Source organism: Rutidosis leptorrhynchoides, chromosome 11 (assembly GCF_046630445.1).
Source record: "Rutidosis leptorrhynchoides isolate AG116_Rl617_1_P2 chromosome 11, CSIRO_AGI_Rlap_v1, whole genome shotgun sequence".
Taxonomy (NCBI): Eukaryota; Viridiplantae; Streptophyta; class Magnoliopsida; order Asterales; family Asteraceae; genus Rutidosis; species Rutidosis leptorrhynchoides.
The window spans coordinates 196,184,716-196,200,878 of NC_092343.1; the positions used below are offsets into that span (position 1 = coordinate 196,184,716).

At 33.6% G+C, this 16,163-nt stretch overlaps 1 long non-coding RNA gene across 2 annotated transcripts in view; it reads right to left on the reverse strand.

Annotated features, from left to right (window-relative positions):
• The window catches only part of LOC139877418 (uncharacterized), a 37,547-nt gene extending 21,609 nt beyond the window's left edge, over nucleotides 1-15,938 (reverse strand). Inside the window, exon 1 of one of the 2 annotated variants that reach the window (XR_011768575.1) lies at nucleotides 15,659-15,938. This is a non-coding gene — a long non-coding RNA (uncharacterized lncRNA). Of the gene's footprint in view, nucleotides 1-15,465; nucleotides 15,639-15,658 lie in introns of those variants that run through there. The other variant, XR_011768573.1, reaches the window with a different exon arrangement.
• Nucleotides 15,939-16,163: the final 225 nt, after the last annotated feature.

Sequence of the window (16,163 nt, forward strand, 5' to 3'; positions counted from 1 at the left end):
ATTCAACAACGGTTGAAAACCGCCCAAAGTCGACAACAGAGCTACGCTGACATTAAAAGAAAAGATATAGAATTTGAAATTGGAGAGATGGTCATGCTTAAAGTTGCACCTTGGAAAGGCGTTGTTCGATTTGGTAAACGAGGGAAATTAAATCCAAGGTATATTAGACCATTCAAGATTATTGATCGTGTCAGACCAGTAGCTTACCGACTTGAGTTACCTCAATAACTCGCGGCTGTACATAACACTTTCCACATCTCGAATTTGAATAAATGTTTTGCTAAAGAAGATCTCACTATTCCGTTAGATGAAATCCAAATCAACGAAAAACTCCAATTCATCGAAGAACCCGTCGAAATAATGGATCGTGAGGTTAAAAGACTTAAGCAAAACAAGATACCAATTGTTAAGGTTCGATGGAATGCTCGTAGAGGACCCGAGTTTACCTGAGAGCGTGAAGATCAGATGAAGAAGAAATACCCGCATCTATTTCCAGAAGATTCGTCAACACCTTCAACAGCTTAAAATTTCGGGACGAAATTTATTTAACGGGTAGGTACTGTAGTGACCCGAACTTTTACATGTTTATATATATTAATTGAGATTGATATTTACATGATTAAATGTTTCCAACATGTTAAGCAATCAAACTTGTTAAGACTTGATTAATTGAAATATGTTTCATATAGACAATTGACCACCCAAGTTGACCAGTGATTCACGAACGTTAAAACTTGTAAAAACTATTATATATATATATATATATATATATATATATATATATATATATATATATATATATATATATATATATATATATATATATATATATATATATATATATAGTTAACATGATACTATGATAAGTAAACATATCATTAAGTATATTAACAATGAACTACATATGTAAAAACAAGACTACTAACTTAATGATTTTTAAACGAGACATATATGTAACGATTATCGTTGTAAAGACATTTAATGTATATATATCATATTAAGAGATATTCATACATGATAATATCATGATAATATAATAATTTAAAATCTCATTTGATATTATAAACATTGGGTTAACAACATTTAACAAGATCGTTAACCTAAAGGTTTCAAAACAACACTTACATGTAACGACTAACGATGACTTAACGACTCAGTTAAAATGTATATACATGTAGTGTTTTAATATGTATTTATACACTTTTGAAAGACTTCAATACACTTATCAAGATACTTCTACTTAACAAAAATGCTTACAATTACATCCTCATTCAGTTTCATCAACAATTCTACTCGTATGCACCCGTATTCGTACTCGTACAATACACAGCTTTTAGATGTATGTACTATTGGTATATACACTCCAATGATCAGCTCTTAGCAGCCCATGTGAGTCACCTAACACATGTGGGAACCATCATTTGGCAACTAGCATGAAATATCTCATAAAATTACAAAAATATGAGTAATCATTCATGACTTATTTACATGAAAACAAAATTACATATCCTTTATATCTAATCCATACACCAACGACCAAAAACACCTAAAAACACTTTCATTCTTCAATTTTATTCATCTAATTGATCTCTCTCAAGTTCTATCTTCAAGTTCTAAGTGTTCTTCATATATTCTACAAGTTCTAGTTACATAAAATCAAGAATACTTTCAAGTTTGCTAGCTCACTTCCAATCTTGTAAGGTGATCATCCAACCTCAAGAAATCTTTGTTTCTTACAGTAGGTTATCATTCTAATACAAGGTAATAATCATATTCAAACTTTGGTTCAATTTCTATAAATATAACAATCTTATTTCAAGTGATGATCTTACTTGAACTTGTTTTCGTGTCATGATTCTGCTTCAAGAACTTCGAGCCATCCAAGGATCCGTTGAAGCTAGATCCATTTTTCTCTTTTCCATTAGGTTTATCCAAGGAACTTAAGGTAGTAATGATGTTCATAACATCATTCGATTCATACATATAAAGTTATCTTATTTGAAGGTTTAAACTTGTAATCACTAGAACATAGTTTAGTTAATTCTAAACTTGTTCGCAAACAAAAGTTAATCCTTCTAACTTGACTTTTAAAATCAACTAAACACATGTTCTATATCTATATGATATGCTAACTTAATGATTTAAAACCTGGAGACACGAAAAACACTGTAAAACCGGATTTACGCCGTCGTAGTAACACCGCGGGCTGTTTTGGGTTAGTTAATTAAAAACTATGATAAACTTTGATTTAAAAGTTGTTATTCTGAGAAAATGATTTTTATTATGAACATGAAACTATATCTAAAAATTATGGTTAAACTCAAAGTGGAAGTATGTTTTCTAAAATAGTCATCTAGACGTCGTTCTTTCGACTGAAATGACTACCTTTACAAAAACGACTTGTAACTTATTTTTCCGACTATAAACCTATACTTTTTCTGTTTAGATTCATAAAATATAGTTCAATATGAAACCATAGCAATTTGATTCACTCAAAACGGATTTAAAATGAAGAAGTTATGGGTAAAACAAGATTGGATAATTTTTCTCATTTTAGCTACGTGAAAATTGGTAACAAATCTATTCCAACCATAACTTAATCAACTTGTATTGTATATTATGTAATCTTGAGATACCATAGACACGTATACAATGTTTCGACCTATCATGTCGACACATCTATATATATTTCGGAACAACCATAGACACTCTATATGTGAATGTTGGAGTTAGCTATACAGGGTTGAGGTTGATTCCAAAATATATATAGTTTGAGTTGTGATCAATACTGAGATACGTATACACTGGGTCATGGATTGATTCAAGATAATATTTATCGATTTATTTCTGTACATCTAACTGTGGACAACTAGTTGTAGGTTACTAACAAGGACAGCTGACTTAATAAACTTAAAACATCAAAATATATTAAAAGTGTTGTAAATATATTTTGAACATACTTTGATATATATGTATATATTGTTATAGGTTCGTGAATCAACCAATGGCCAAGTCTTACTTCCCGACGAAGTAAAAATCTGTGAAAGTGAGTTATAGTCCCACTTTTAAAATCTAATATTTTTGGGATGAGAATACATGCAGGTTTTATAAATGATTTACAAAATAGACACAAGTACGTGAAACTACATTCTATGGTTGAATTATAGAAATCGAATATGCCCCTTTTTATTAAGTCTGGTAATCTAAGAATTAGGGAACAGACACCCTAATTGACGCGAATCCTAAAGATAGATCTATTGGGCCTTACAAACCCCATCCAAAGTACCGGATGCTTTAGTACTTCGAAATTTATATCATATCCGAAGGGTGTCCCGGAATGATGGGGATATTCTTATATATGCATCTTGTTAATGTCGGTTACCAGGTGTTCACCATATGAATGATTTTTATCTCTATGTATGGGATGTGTATTGAAATATGAAATCTTGTGGTCTATTATTATGATTTGATATATATAGGTTAAACCTATAACTCACCAACATTTTTGTTGACGTTTTAAGCATGTTTATTCTCAGGTGATTATTAAGAGCTTTCGCTGTCGCATACTTAAATAAGGACGAGATTTGGAGTCCATGCTTGTATGATATTGTGTAAAAACTGCATTCAAGAAACTTATTTTGTTGTAACATATTTGTATTGTAAACCATTATGTAATGGTCGTGTGTAAACAGGATATTTTAGATTATCATTATTTAATAATCTACGTAAAGCTTTTTAAACCTTTATTGATGAAATAAAGGTTATGGTTTGTTTTAAAATGAATGCAGTCTTTAAAAAAAAACGTCTCATATAGAGGTCAAAACCTCGCAACTAAATCAATTAATATGGAACGTTTTTAATCAATAAGAACGGGACATTTCACGTTGGTTTGCGTGTATTAAAATGAATGGGGTAATTATCACTATAGCGTTAAGTTTAGTTACCAGGGTGCTCTGTTACGTAGAATCTATTGATAAACTTTTGATGAAATCTTGTGGTCTATCTTTATATATGTTTATGACTCGAGCAATTAAACCTATAACTCACCAACATCCGTGTTGACTTTTTAGCATGTTTTATTCTCAGGTCCTTAGAATGCTTCCGCTGTGATGTGCTTGTTGCCTGCATGGAGTCTCTCATGCTTTGTACAAAGTTTATTGCATTCAAAATAAAACTGCGTTGTGTAATAAATAATTGGACTGTGATGTCAACCTGTAAATTAAAGACTTATGTATTTCGGGGTTTTGCTTATACCTAAGCACTCGCCCACATGTTTCTAACTTTCTATGTTTAGAAAGTCACTTATTTTAATGAATGCAATATTTTATCAAAACTTATCATATAGAGGTCAAAACCTCACTGTGGAATCAATGATTAACGTGCCGCGTCAATAGCGATTTTGACGGGTCGTTACAATTAGATATAAAGGATATGTAATTTTGTTTTCATGTAAATAAGTCATGAATGATTACTCATATTTTTGTAATTTTATGAGATATTTCAAGCTAGTTGCCAAATGATGGTTCCCACATGTGTTAGGTGACTCACATGGGCTGCTAAGAGCTGATCATTGGAGTGTATATACCAATAGTACATACATCTAAAAGCTGTGTATTGTACGAGTACGAATACGGGTGCATATGAGTAGAATTGTTGATGAAACTAAACAAGGATGTAAGTGTAAGCATTTTTGTTAAGTAGAAGTATTTTGATAAGTGTCTTGAAGTCTTTCAAAAGTGTATGAATACATATTAAAACACTACATGTATATACATTTTAACTGAGTCGTTAAGTCATCGTTAGTCGTTACATGTAAGTGTTGTTTTGAAACCTTTAGGTTAACGATCTTGTTAAATGTTGTTAACCCAATGTTTATAATATCAAATGAGATTTTAAATTATTATATTATCATGATATTATGATGTACGGATATCTCTTAATATGATATATATACATTAAATGTCGTTACAACGATAATCGTTACATATATGTCTCGTTTCAAAATCATTAAATTAGTAGTCTTGTTTTTACATATGTAGTTCATTATTAATATACTTAATGATATGTTTACTTATCATAATATCATGTTAACTATATATATAACCATATATATGTCATCATATAGTTTTTACAAGTTTTAACGTTCGTGAATCACCGGTCAACTTGGGTGGTCAATTGTCTATATGAAACCTATTTCAATTAATCAAGTCTTAAGAAGTTTGATTGCTTAATATGTTGAAAATACTTAATCATGTAAATAACAATTTCATTTAATATATATATAAACATGGAAAAGTTCGGGTCACTACAGTACCTACCAGTTAAATAAATTTCGTCCCGAAATTTTAAGCAGTTGGAGGTGTTGACGTATCTTCTGGAAATAAATGCGGGTATTTCTTCTTCATCTGATCTTCTCGTTCCCAGGTGAACTCGGGTCCTCTACGAGCATTCCATCGAACCTTAACAATTGGTATCTTGTTTTACTTAAGTCTTTTAACCTCACGATCCATTATTTCGACGGGTTCTTCGATGAATTGAAGTTTTTCGTTGATTTAGATTTCATCTAACAGAATAGTGAGGTCTTCTTTAGCAAAACATTTCTTCAAATTCGAGACGTGGAAAGTGTTATGTACAGCCGCGAGTTGTTGAGGTAACTCAAGTAGGTAAGCTACTGGTCCGACACGATCAATAATCTTGAATGGTCCGATATACCTTGGACTTAATTTTCCTCATTTACCAAATCGAACAACACCTTTCCAAGGTGCAACTTTAAGCATGACCATCTCTCCAATTTCAAATTCTCTATCTTTTCTTTTAATGTCAGCGTAGCTCTTTTGTCGACTTTGGGCGGTTTTCAACCGTTGTTGAATATGGATGATCTTCTCGGTAGTTTCTTGTATTATCTCCGGACCCGTAATCTATCTATCCCTCACTTCTCTCCAACAAATCGGAGACCTGTACTTTCTACCATAAAGTGCTTCAAATGGTTCCATCTCAATGCTTGAATGGTAGCTGTTGTTGTAGAAAAATTCTGCTAATGGTAGATGTCGATCCCAACTGTTTCCGAAATCAATAACACATGCTCGTAGCATGTCTTCAAATGTTTGTATCATCCTTTCACTCTGTCCATTAGTTTGTGGATGATAGGCAGTACTCATGTATAGACGAGTTCCTAATGCTTGCTGTAATGTCTGCCAGAATCTTGAAATAAATCTGTCATCCCTATTAGAGATAATAGAGATTGGTATTCCATGTCTGGAGATGACTTCCTTCAAATACAGTCGTGCTAACTTCTCCATATTGTCATCTTCTCTTATTGGTAGGAAGTGTGCTGATTTGGTGAGACGATCAACTATTACCCAAATAGTATCAAAACCACTTCCAGTCCTTGGCAATTTAGTGATGAAATCCATGGTAATGTTTTCCCATTTCCATTCCGGGATTTCGGGTTGTTGAAGTAGACCTGATGGTTTCTGATGCTCAGCTTTGACGTTAGAACACGTCAAACATTCTCCTACGTATTTAGCAACATCAACTTTCATACCCGGCCACCAAAAATGTTTCTTGAGATCCTTGTACATCTTCCCCGTTCCAGGATGTATTGAGTATCTGGTTTTATGAGCTTCTCTAAGTACCATTTCTCTCATATCTCCAAATTTTGGTACCCAAATCCTTTCAGCCCTATACCGGGTTCCGTCTTCCCGAATATTAAGATGCTTCTCCGATCCTTTGGGTATTTCATCCTTTAAATTTCCCTCTTTTAAAACTCCTTGTTGCGCCTCCTTTATTTAAGTAGTAAGGTTATTGTGAATCATTATATTCATAGATTTTACTCGTGTGGGTTCTCTGTCCTTCCTGCTCAAGGCGTCGGCTACCACATTTGCCTTCCCCGGGTGGTAACGAATCTCAAAGTCGTAATCATTCAACAATTCAATCCACCTACGCTGCCTCATATTCAGTTGTTTCTGATTAAATATGTATTGAAGACTTTTGTGGTCGGTATATATAATACTTTTGACCCCATATAAGTAGTGCCTCCAAGTCATTAATGCAAAAACAACCGCGCCTAATTCCAAATCATGCGTCGTATAATTTTGTTCGTAAATCTTCAATTTTCTAGACGCATAAGCAATCACCTTCGTTCATTGCATTAATTCACAATCGAGACCTTGCTTTGATGCGTCACAATATATCACAAAATCATCATTCCCTTCAGGCAATGACAATATAGGTGCCGTAGTTAGCTTTTTCTTCAATAACTGAAACGCTTTCTCTTGTTCATCCTTCCATTCAAATTTCTTCTCTTTATGCGTTAATACAGTCAAGGGTTTTGCTATTCTGGAAAAGTCTTGGATGAACCTTCTGTAGTAACCAGCTAGTCCTAAAAACTGGCGTATTTGTTTCGGAGTTTTCGGGGTTTTCCACTTTTCAACAGTTTCTATCTTTGTCGGATCCACCTTAATAACTTCTTTGTTCACTATGTGACCGAGGAATTGAACTTCTTCCAACCAAAATGCACACTTTGAAAACTTAGCGTACAATTCTTCCTTCCTCAATACTTCTAACACCTTTCTCAAATGTTCACCATGTTCTTGGTCATTCTTTGAGTAAATAAGTATGTCATCAATGAAAACAATGACAAATTTGTCAAGGTATGGTCCACACACTCGGTTCATAAGGTCTATGAACACAGCTGGTGCATTAATTAAACCAAACGGCATGACCATAAACTCGTAATGACCGTAACGTGTTCTGAAAGCAGTCTTTGGAATATCATCTTCTTTCACCCGCATTTGATGATACCCGGAACGTAAGTCAATCTTTGAATAAACAGACGAGCCTTGTAGTTGATCAAATAAGTCATCGATTCTCGGTAGTGGGTAGCGGTTCTTGATGGTAAGTTTGTTCAACTCTCGGTAGTCGATACACAACCTGAATGTACCATCTTTCTTCTTGACAAACAAAACAGGAGCTCCCCACGGTGATGTGCTTGGTCGAATGAAACCAAGCTCTAAAAGTTCTTGTAATTAGCTTTGCAGTTCTTTCATCTCGCTGGGTGCGAGTCTGTAAGGAGCACGAGCTATTGGTGCAGCTCCTAGTACAAGATCTATTTGAAATTCAACGGATCGATGTGGGGGTAATCCCGGTAATTTTTTCGAAAATACATCGGGAAATTCTTTTGCGACGGGAACATCATTGATGCTTTTTTCTTCAGTTTGTACTTTCTCAACGTGTGCTAAAACAGCATAGCAACATTTTCTTATTAGTTTTTGTACCTTCAAATTACTAATAAGATGTAGCTTCGTGTTGCCCTTTTCTCCGTACACCATTAAGGGTTTTCCTTTTTCTCGTATAATGCGAATTGCATTTTTGTAACAAACGATCTCTGCTTTCACTTCTTTCAACCAGTCCATACCGATTATCACATCAAAACTCCCTAACTCTACTGGTATCAAGTCAATCTTAAATGTTTCGCTAACCAGTTTAATTTCTCGATTCCGACATATATTATCTGCTGAAATTAATTTACCATTTGCTAATTCGAGTAAAAATTTACTATCCAAAGGCGTCAATGGACAACTTAATTTAGCACAAAAATCTCTACTCATATAGCTTCTATCCGCACCCGAATCAAATAAAACGTAAGAAGATTTATTATCAATAAGAAACGTACCCGTAACAAGCTCCGGGTCTTCCTGTGCCTCTGCCGCATTAATATTGAAAACTCTTACGCGGCCTTGTCCATTCGTGTTCTCCTGGTTCGGGCAATTTCTAATAATGTGGCCCAGTTTTCCACATTTATAACAAACTACATTGGCATAACTTGCTCCGACACTACTTGCTCCGCCATTACTCGTTCCGACACCATTTGTTCCTTTCGTTCTGTTAACCCCTGGTCCGTAGACCTCACACTTCGCCGCGCTATGACCATTTCTTTTACACTTGTTGCAGAATTTTGTGCAGAACCCCGAGTGATACTTTTCACACCTTTGTCATAGCTGCTTCTGATTGTTGTTGGGATGATTGTTGTAGTTGCTGCTGTTGTTGTTGTTGTTGTTGTTGTTGTTGTTGGGCCATTTGTTGTAGTTGCGATTGATGTTGCGATTGTTGGGATAGTTGTTGCGATTATTGTTGTAATTGTTGTTGTTGTTGTATTGGTGATTCTTATCACCGTTTTCCTCCCACTTTCTTTTGACTTGCTTCATATTGGCCTCTTCAGTAGTCTGTTCTTTAATTCTTTCTTCAATCTGGTTCACTAGTTTGTGAGCCATTCTACATGCCTGTTGTATGGAGGCGGGCTCGTGTGAACTTATATCTTCTTGGATTCTTTCCGGTAATCCTTTCACAAACGCATCGATCTTCTCTTTCTCATCTTCGAACGCTCCCTGACACAATAGGCATAATTCTGTGAATCGTCTTTCGGACGTGGTAATATCAAATCCTTGGGTTTGTAACCCTCTAAGTTCTGTCTTGAGCTTATTGACCTCGGTTCTGGGACGGTACTTCTCGTTCATCAAGTGCTTGAATGCTGACCACGGTAGTGCGTAAGCATCATCTTGTCCCACTTGCTCTAGATAGGTATTCCACCATGTTAACGCAGAACCTGTGAAGGTATGCGTAGCGTACTTCACTTTATCCTCTTCAGTACACTTACTTATGGCAAACACCGATTCGACCTTCTCGGTCCACCGTTTCAATCTGATCGGTCCTTCGGTTCCATCAAATTCTAAAGGTTTGCAGGCAGTGAATTCTTTGTAGGTGCATCCTACACGATTTCCTGTACTGCTAGATCCAAGGTTATTGTTGGTATGTAGCGCAGCCTGTACTGCGGCTATGTTTGAAGCAAGAAAGGCACGAAATTCCTCTTCGCTCATATTCAAGGTGTGTCGAGTAGTCGGTGCCATTTCCTTCAAAATAGTCAAATGAAACGAGTTAATCATATAGAATATCAAGAGTAGTCAATAGTATTTCGTAGCGTAATATGAACTTATTTATAAAAGTTCTTTCTTCATATTAGCGTTTTATACTCTTTAATTCGGGTAGTACCTACCCGTTAAGTTCATACTTAGTAGCTAACATACCATTTCAACTACTACAATTCTATATGAAAAACTAATCACAAAAAAAAAAATCATATTCAAACCTTTATACAATAACTTGCAAACTTACAATACCGCTTTTTTTTTTACATATAGCATGAAATATAGCACATAAAACTTTGATACAAAGTAGTTGCGAGGATAATTCTAGTTAATAAATAAGGCGTTCAGTAAAGGCAATAAAGACACGTAATTCATACGTCCAGAAACAAGTCATGCATTCTGGTTTTACTAATACCACTTCCCATCCTTGGTTTTGTGGAACATAACTGTTGTGACGGATAGTTAGATAATGTGTTGTAACATCGTCAAAAAGATGAAGGTTACGTAATGACCAACAGTCTGATAATAACCTAAAAACCTCATTTCTTACCCCAATTACCGACTCCGTCACTTATGGGAACATTTTGTTTAATAGTTGTAGCCCGATGTTCTTGTTCTCACTTTGGTGAGAAGCGAACATTACTAACCCGTAAGCATAACATCCTTCTTTATATTGCATGTTAGCCGCTTTTTCTAAATCACGAAGTCCTATATTCAGATATATTGAGTCAAAATAATTTCTTAACCCGTTGCGTAAAATAGCATTTGGGTTCCCCGCAATATATGCGTCAAAGTAAACACATCGTAACTTATGGATTTCCCAATGTGATATCCCCCATCTTTCGAACGAAATCCTTTTATAAATCAAGGCATTCTTGGAACGTTCTTCGAATGTCTTACAAACTGATCTCGCCTTAAATAGTTGTGCCGAGGAATTCTGACCGACTCTAGACAAGAGTTCATCAATCATGTCTCCGGGTAGGTCTCTTAAAATATTGGGTTGTCTATCCATTTTGTGTTTTTATACTGTAAAATAGACAAGAGTTAGATTCATAAAAAAATACTTATTAATACAAGCAATTTTTACATATATATCATAAAGCATAAGTGCACTATATTACATATATTACACCACACGAATACAACTATCTTATTTCGACTCGCTCGTTTCTTCTTCTTCGGTTTTGGTTTGTTTTGCCAAGTTTCTAGGGATATATGATGTTCCCCTAATACGAGCCGTCGTTTTCCACATTGGTTTAGAAAAACCTGGTGGTTTAGAGGTTCCCGGGTTATTGTCACAACTTAAGAAATACGCGTGTTGACGATACATATAAAGTTCATCGGGTTTGGAATCAAATTTCTCTATTTTTATGCCCTTTCCCTTATTGTTCTCTTTTGCCTTATTAAATTGTGTTGGGGTAATTTCTATAACATCATTGGAATCCTTGTCGGGATCCGATTCATCGGAGAATTGGTAATCCTCCCAATACTTTGCTTCCTTGGCGGAAACACCATTGACCATAATTAACTTTGGTCGGTTGGTTGAGGATTTTCTTCTACTTAACCGTTTTATTATTTCTCCCACTGGTTCTATTTCTTCTTCCGGTTCCGATTCTTCTTCGGTTCCGATTCTTCTTCCGGTTCCGACTCTTCTTCCGGTTCCTCTTCGGGAACTTGTGAATCAGTCCACGAATCATTCCAATTTACATTTGACTCTTCATTATTATTAGGTGAGTCAATGGGACTTGTTCTAGATGTAGACATCTATCACATAATATCAAACGCGTTAAGAGATTAATATATCACATAATATTCACATGTTAAAAATATATAGTTTCCAACAAAATTTGTTAAGCAATAATTTTTCAAGTAAACACGGTCGAAGTCCAGACTCACTAATGCATCCTAACAAACTCGATAAGACACTAATGCAAAAATCTGGTTCTCTAAGACCAACGCTCGAATACCAACTGAAATGTCCCGTTCATATTGATTATAAACGTTCCAAATTAATTGATTTCGTCGCGAGGTTTTGACCTCTATATGAGACGTTTTTCAAAGACTGCATTCATTTTTAAAACAACCATAACCTTTATTTTATCAATAAAGGTTTCAAAAGCATTACGTAGGTTATCAAATAATGATAATCTAAAATATACTATTTACACACGACCATTACATAATGGTTTACAATAGAAATATATTACATCGACATATGTTTCTTGAATGCAGTTTTTACATAATATTATACAAACATGGACTCCAAATCTTGTCCTTATTTTAGTATGCAACAGCGGAAGATCTTAATAATCACCTGAGAATAAACATGCTTAAAACGTCAACAAAAAATGTTGGTGAGTTATAGGTTTAACCTATATATATCAAATCGTAACAATAGACCACAAGATTTCATATTTCGATATACATCCCATATATAGAGATAAAAATCATTCATATGGTGAACACCTGGTAACCGACATTAACAAGATGCATATATAAGAATATCCCCATCATTCCAGGACACCCTTCGGATATGATATAAATTTCGAAGTACTAAAGCATCTGGTATTTTGGATGGGGTTTGTTAGGCCCAATAGATCTATCTTTAGGATTTGCGTCAATTAGGGTGTCTGTTCCCTAATTCTTAGATTACCAGACTTAATAAAAAGGGGCATATTCGATTTTGATAATTCAACCATAGAATGTAGTTTCACGTACTTGTGTCTATTTTGTAAATCATTTATAAAACCTGCATGTATTCTCATCCCAAAAATATTAGATTTAAAAAGTGGGACTATAACTCACTTTCACAGATTTTTACTTCGTCGGGAAGTAAGACTTGGCCACTGGTCGATTCACGAACCTATAAAAAATATGTACATATATATCAAAGTATATTCAAAATATATTTACAATACTTTTAATACATTTTGATGTTATAAGTTTATTAAGTTAGCTGTCCTCGTTAGTAACCTATAACTAGTTGTCCAACGTTAGATGTACAGAAAAAATTGATATATATTATCTTGAATCAATCCACTACCCAGTGTATACACGTATCAGGCTAGATCACAACTCAAAGTATATATATTTTTGAAATCAACCTCAACCCTGTATAGCTAACTCCCACATTACTGCATATAGTGTGTCTATGGTTGTTCCAAATAATATATACACATGGGTCGATATGATATGTCAAAACATTTGCATACGTGTCTATGGTATCCCAAGATTACATAATATATTAGAATACATGTATAATACAATATAAGTTAGCTAGGATATGATTAATATAGATTTTTTACCAATTTTCACGTTGCTACAACAAGAAAAATTATCCAATCTTGTTTTACCCATAACTTCTTCATTTTAAATCCGTTTTGAGTGAATCAAATTGCTATGGTTTCATATTGAACTCTATTTTATGAATCTAAATAGAAAAAGTATAGGTTTATAGTCGGAAATATAAGTTACAAGTCATTTTTGTAAAGGTAGTCATTTCAGTCGAAAGAACGACGTCTAGATGACCATTTTAGAAAACATACTTCCACTTTGAGTTTAACCATGATTTTTGGATATAGTTTCATGTTCATAAGAAAAATCATTTTCCCAGAAGAACAACTTTTAAATCAAAATTTATCATAGTTTTTAATTAACTAACCCAAAACAGCCCGCGATGTTACTACGACGGCGTAAATTCGGTTTTACGGTGTTTTTCGTGTTTCCAGGTTTTAAATCATTAAGTTAGCATATCATATAGATATAGAACATGTGTTTAGTTGATTTTAAAAGTCAAGTTAGAAGGATTAACTTTTATTTGCGAACAAGTTTAGAATTAACTAAACTATGTTCTAGTGATTACAAGTTTAAACCTTCGAATAAGATAGCTTTATATGTATGAATCGAATGATGTTATGAACATCATTACTACCTCAAGTTTTCTGGATAAAGCTACTAGAAATGAGAAAAATGGATCTATCTTCAAAGGATCCTTGGATGGCTTGAAAGTTCTTGAAGCAGAATCATGACACGAAAACAGTTCATGTAAGATTTTCACTCGAAATAAGATTGTTATAGTTATAGAAATTGAATCAAAGTTTGAATATGATTATTAACTTGTATTAAAAAGATAGCTTATTGTAAATAAGAAAGATTTCTTGAGGTTGGATGATCACTCTACAAGATTGGAAGTAAGCTAGCAAACTTGGAAGTATTCTTGATTTTATGAAACTAGAACTTGTAGAATTCATGAAGAACACTTAGAACTTGAAGATAGAACTTGAGAGAGATCAATTAGATGAAGAAAATTGAAGAATGAAAGTGTTTGTAGGTGTTTTTGGTCGTTGGTGTATGGATTAGATATAAAGGATATGTAATTTTATTTTCATGTAAATAAGTCATGAATGATTACTCATATTTTTGTAATTTTATGAGATATTTCATGCTAGTTTCCAAATGATGGTTCCCACATTGTTAGGTGACTCACATGGGCTACTAAGAGCTGATCATTAGAGTGTATATACCAATAGTACATACATCTAAAAGATGTGTATTGTACGAGTACGAATACGGGTGCATACGAGTAGAATTGTTGATGAAACTGAATGAGGATGTAATTGTAAGCATTTTTGTTAAGTAGAAGTATTTTGATAAGTGTCTTGAAGTCTTTCAAAAGTGTATGAATACATATTAAAACACTACATGTATATACATTTTAACTGAGTCGTCAAGTCATCGTTAGTCGTTACATGTAAGTGTTGTTTTGAAACCTTTAGGTTAACGATCTTGTTAAATGTTGTTAACCCAATGTTTATAATATCAAATGAGATTTTAAATTATTATATTATCATGATATTATGATGTACGAATATCTCTTAATATGATATATATATATATATATATATACATTAAATGTCGTTACAACGATAATCGTTACATATATGTCTCGTTTCAAAATCATTAAGTTAGTAGTCTTGTTTTTACATATGTAGTTCATTATTAATATACTTAATGATATGTTTACTTATCATAATATCATGTTAACTATATATATATAACCATATATATGTCATCATATAGTTTTTACAAGTTTTAACGTTCGTGAATCACCGGTCAACTTGTGTGGTCAATTGTCTATATAAAACCTATTTCAATTAATCAAGTCTTAACAAGTTTGATTGCTTAATATGTTGGAAACACTTAATCATGTAAATAACAATTTCATTTAATATATATATAAACATGAAAAAGTTCGGGTCACTACAATCTATGTATCCCAGATTAAACAACCCAATCAAACTTGTCAAACAGATTTATCCTCCTTAAATAGCAGTTGTTCCCTTACTTAAGGTTTAAAACAACAAATAGTCGTATAAACGAATGACTTCTAACCACAAACCATAATAAGAACTATTTTAACAGTATTGATTAATTTTTAAATGAATGCTTATCCTTCCGAGCACAAAAGCTTCAAATACAGGCATAAGTTTCAGGAGAGGTATATAGCAAAGGAGTGATAATATTTTTCTAAAGACTGACTTACAATATTAAACTCTCTTCCACTACAAAGGAGTGATAATCAACAACTGTCTCTTCATAAGTTTCAGGACATCAATATAGCATTCCCACCCCAAATTAAACCTTAAAACATTATTAACTGAAGCACCAATCCAGGAAATCTATATGTACATTTGGGAATATACGTAATAAATTGAAATAATCCATGACGAACAAACCTGAAGATGGTGAATTTCACGCAATTTATAACCTCGATCAGTTTTGGCATTATTATCAGATCCAACGAGTTTTACAACAAATGAAAATACCAATCTAATTAAACCCTATAGATTGCAAAAGTTTGAGAAAAAAACAGTCATTTTGCATAGTTGTCTTCAAAAATTCGAATGAGAACTTCCATTGGAGAAATCAATGAAACAAATCAATTTTGATAAGTAATCGATTGAACAAATCGATTAAGAAATTGATTACTTAAACGATTGGAAAAAGCAATTAGTTAAAAAAATCGATTACTTAAACGATTGTAAAAGGCAATTAGTTAAGAAATCGATTGAGAAAATACATGTACTTATATCTCTAGCGATGTTTTTAGGGAAATCGATTAGGACTGATTGAGAAAAGCAATCGGTTATAGATTAGGGTTTTAAAAAAGCAGCGATCCGTTTAGCATCTGCGATGGGAAGGGAGATTTTTGGGGAATTATAGAAGTGAAATAGATTTAGG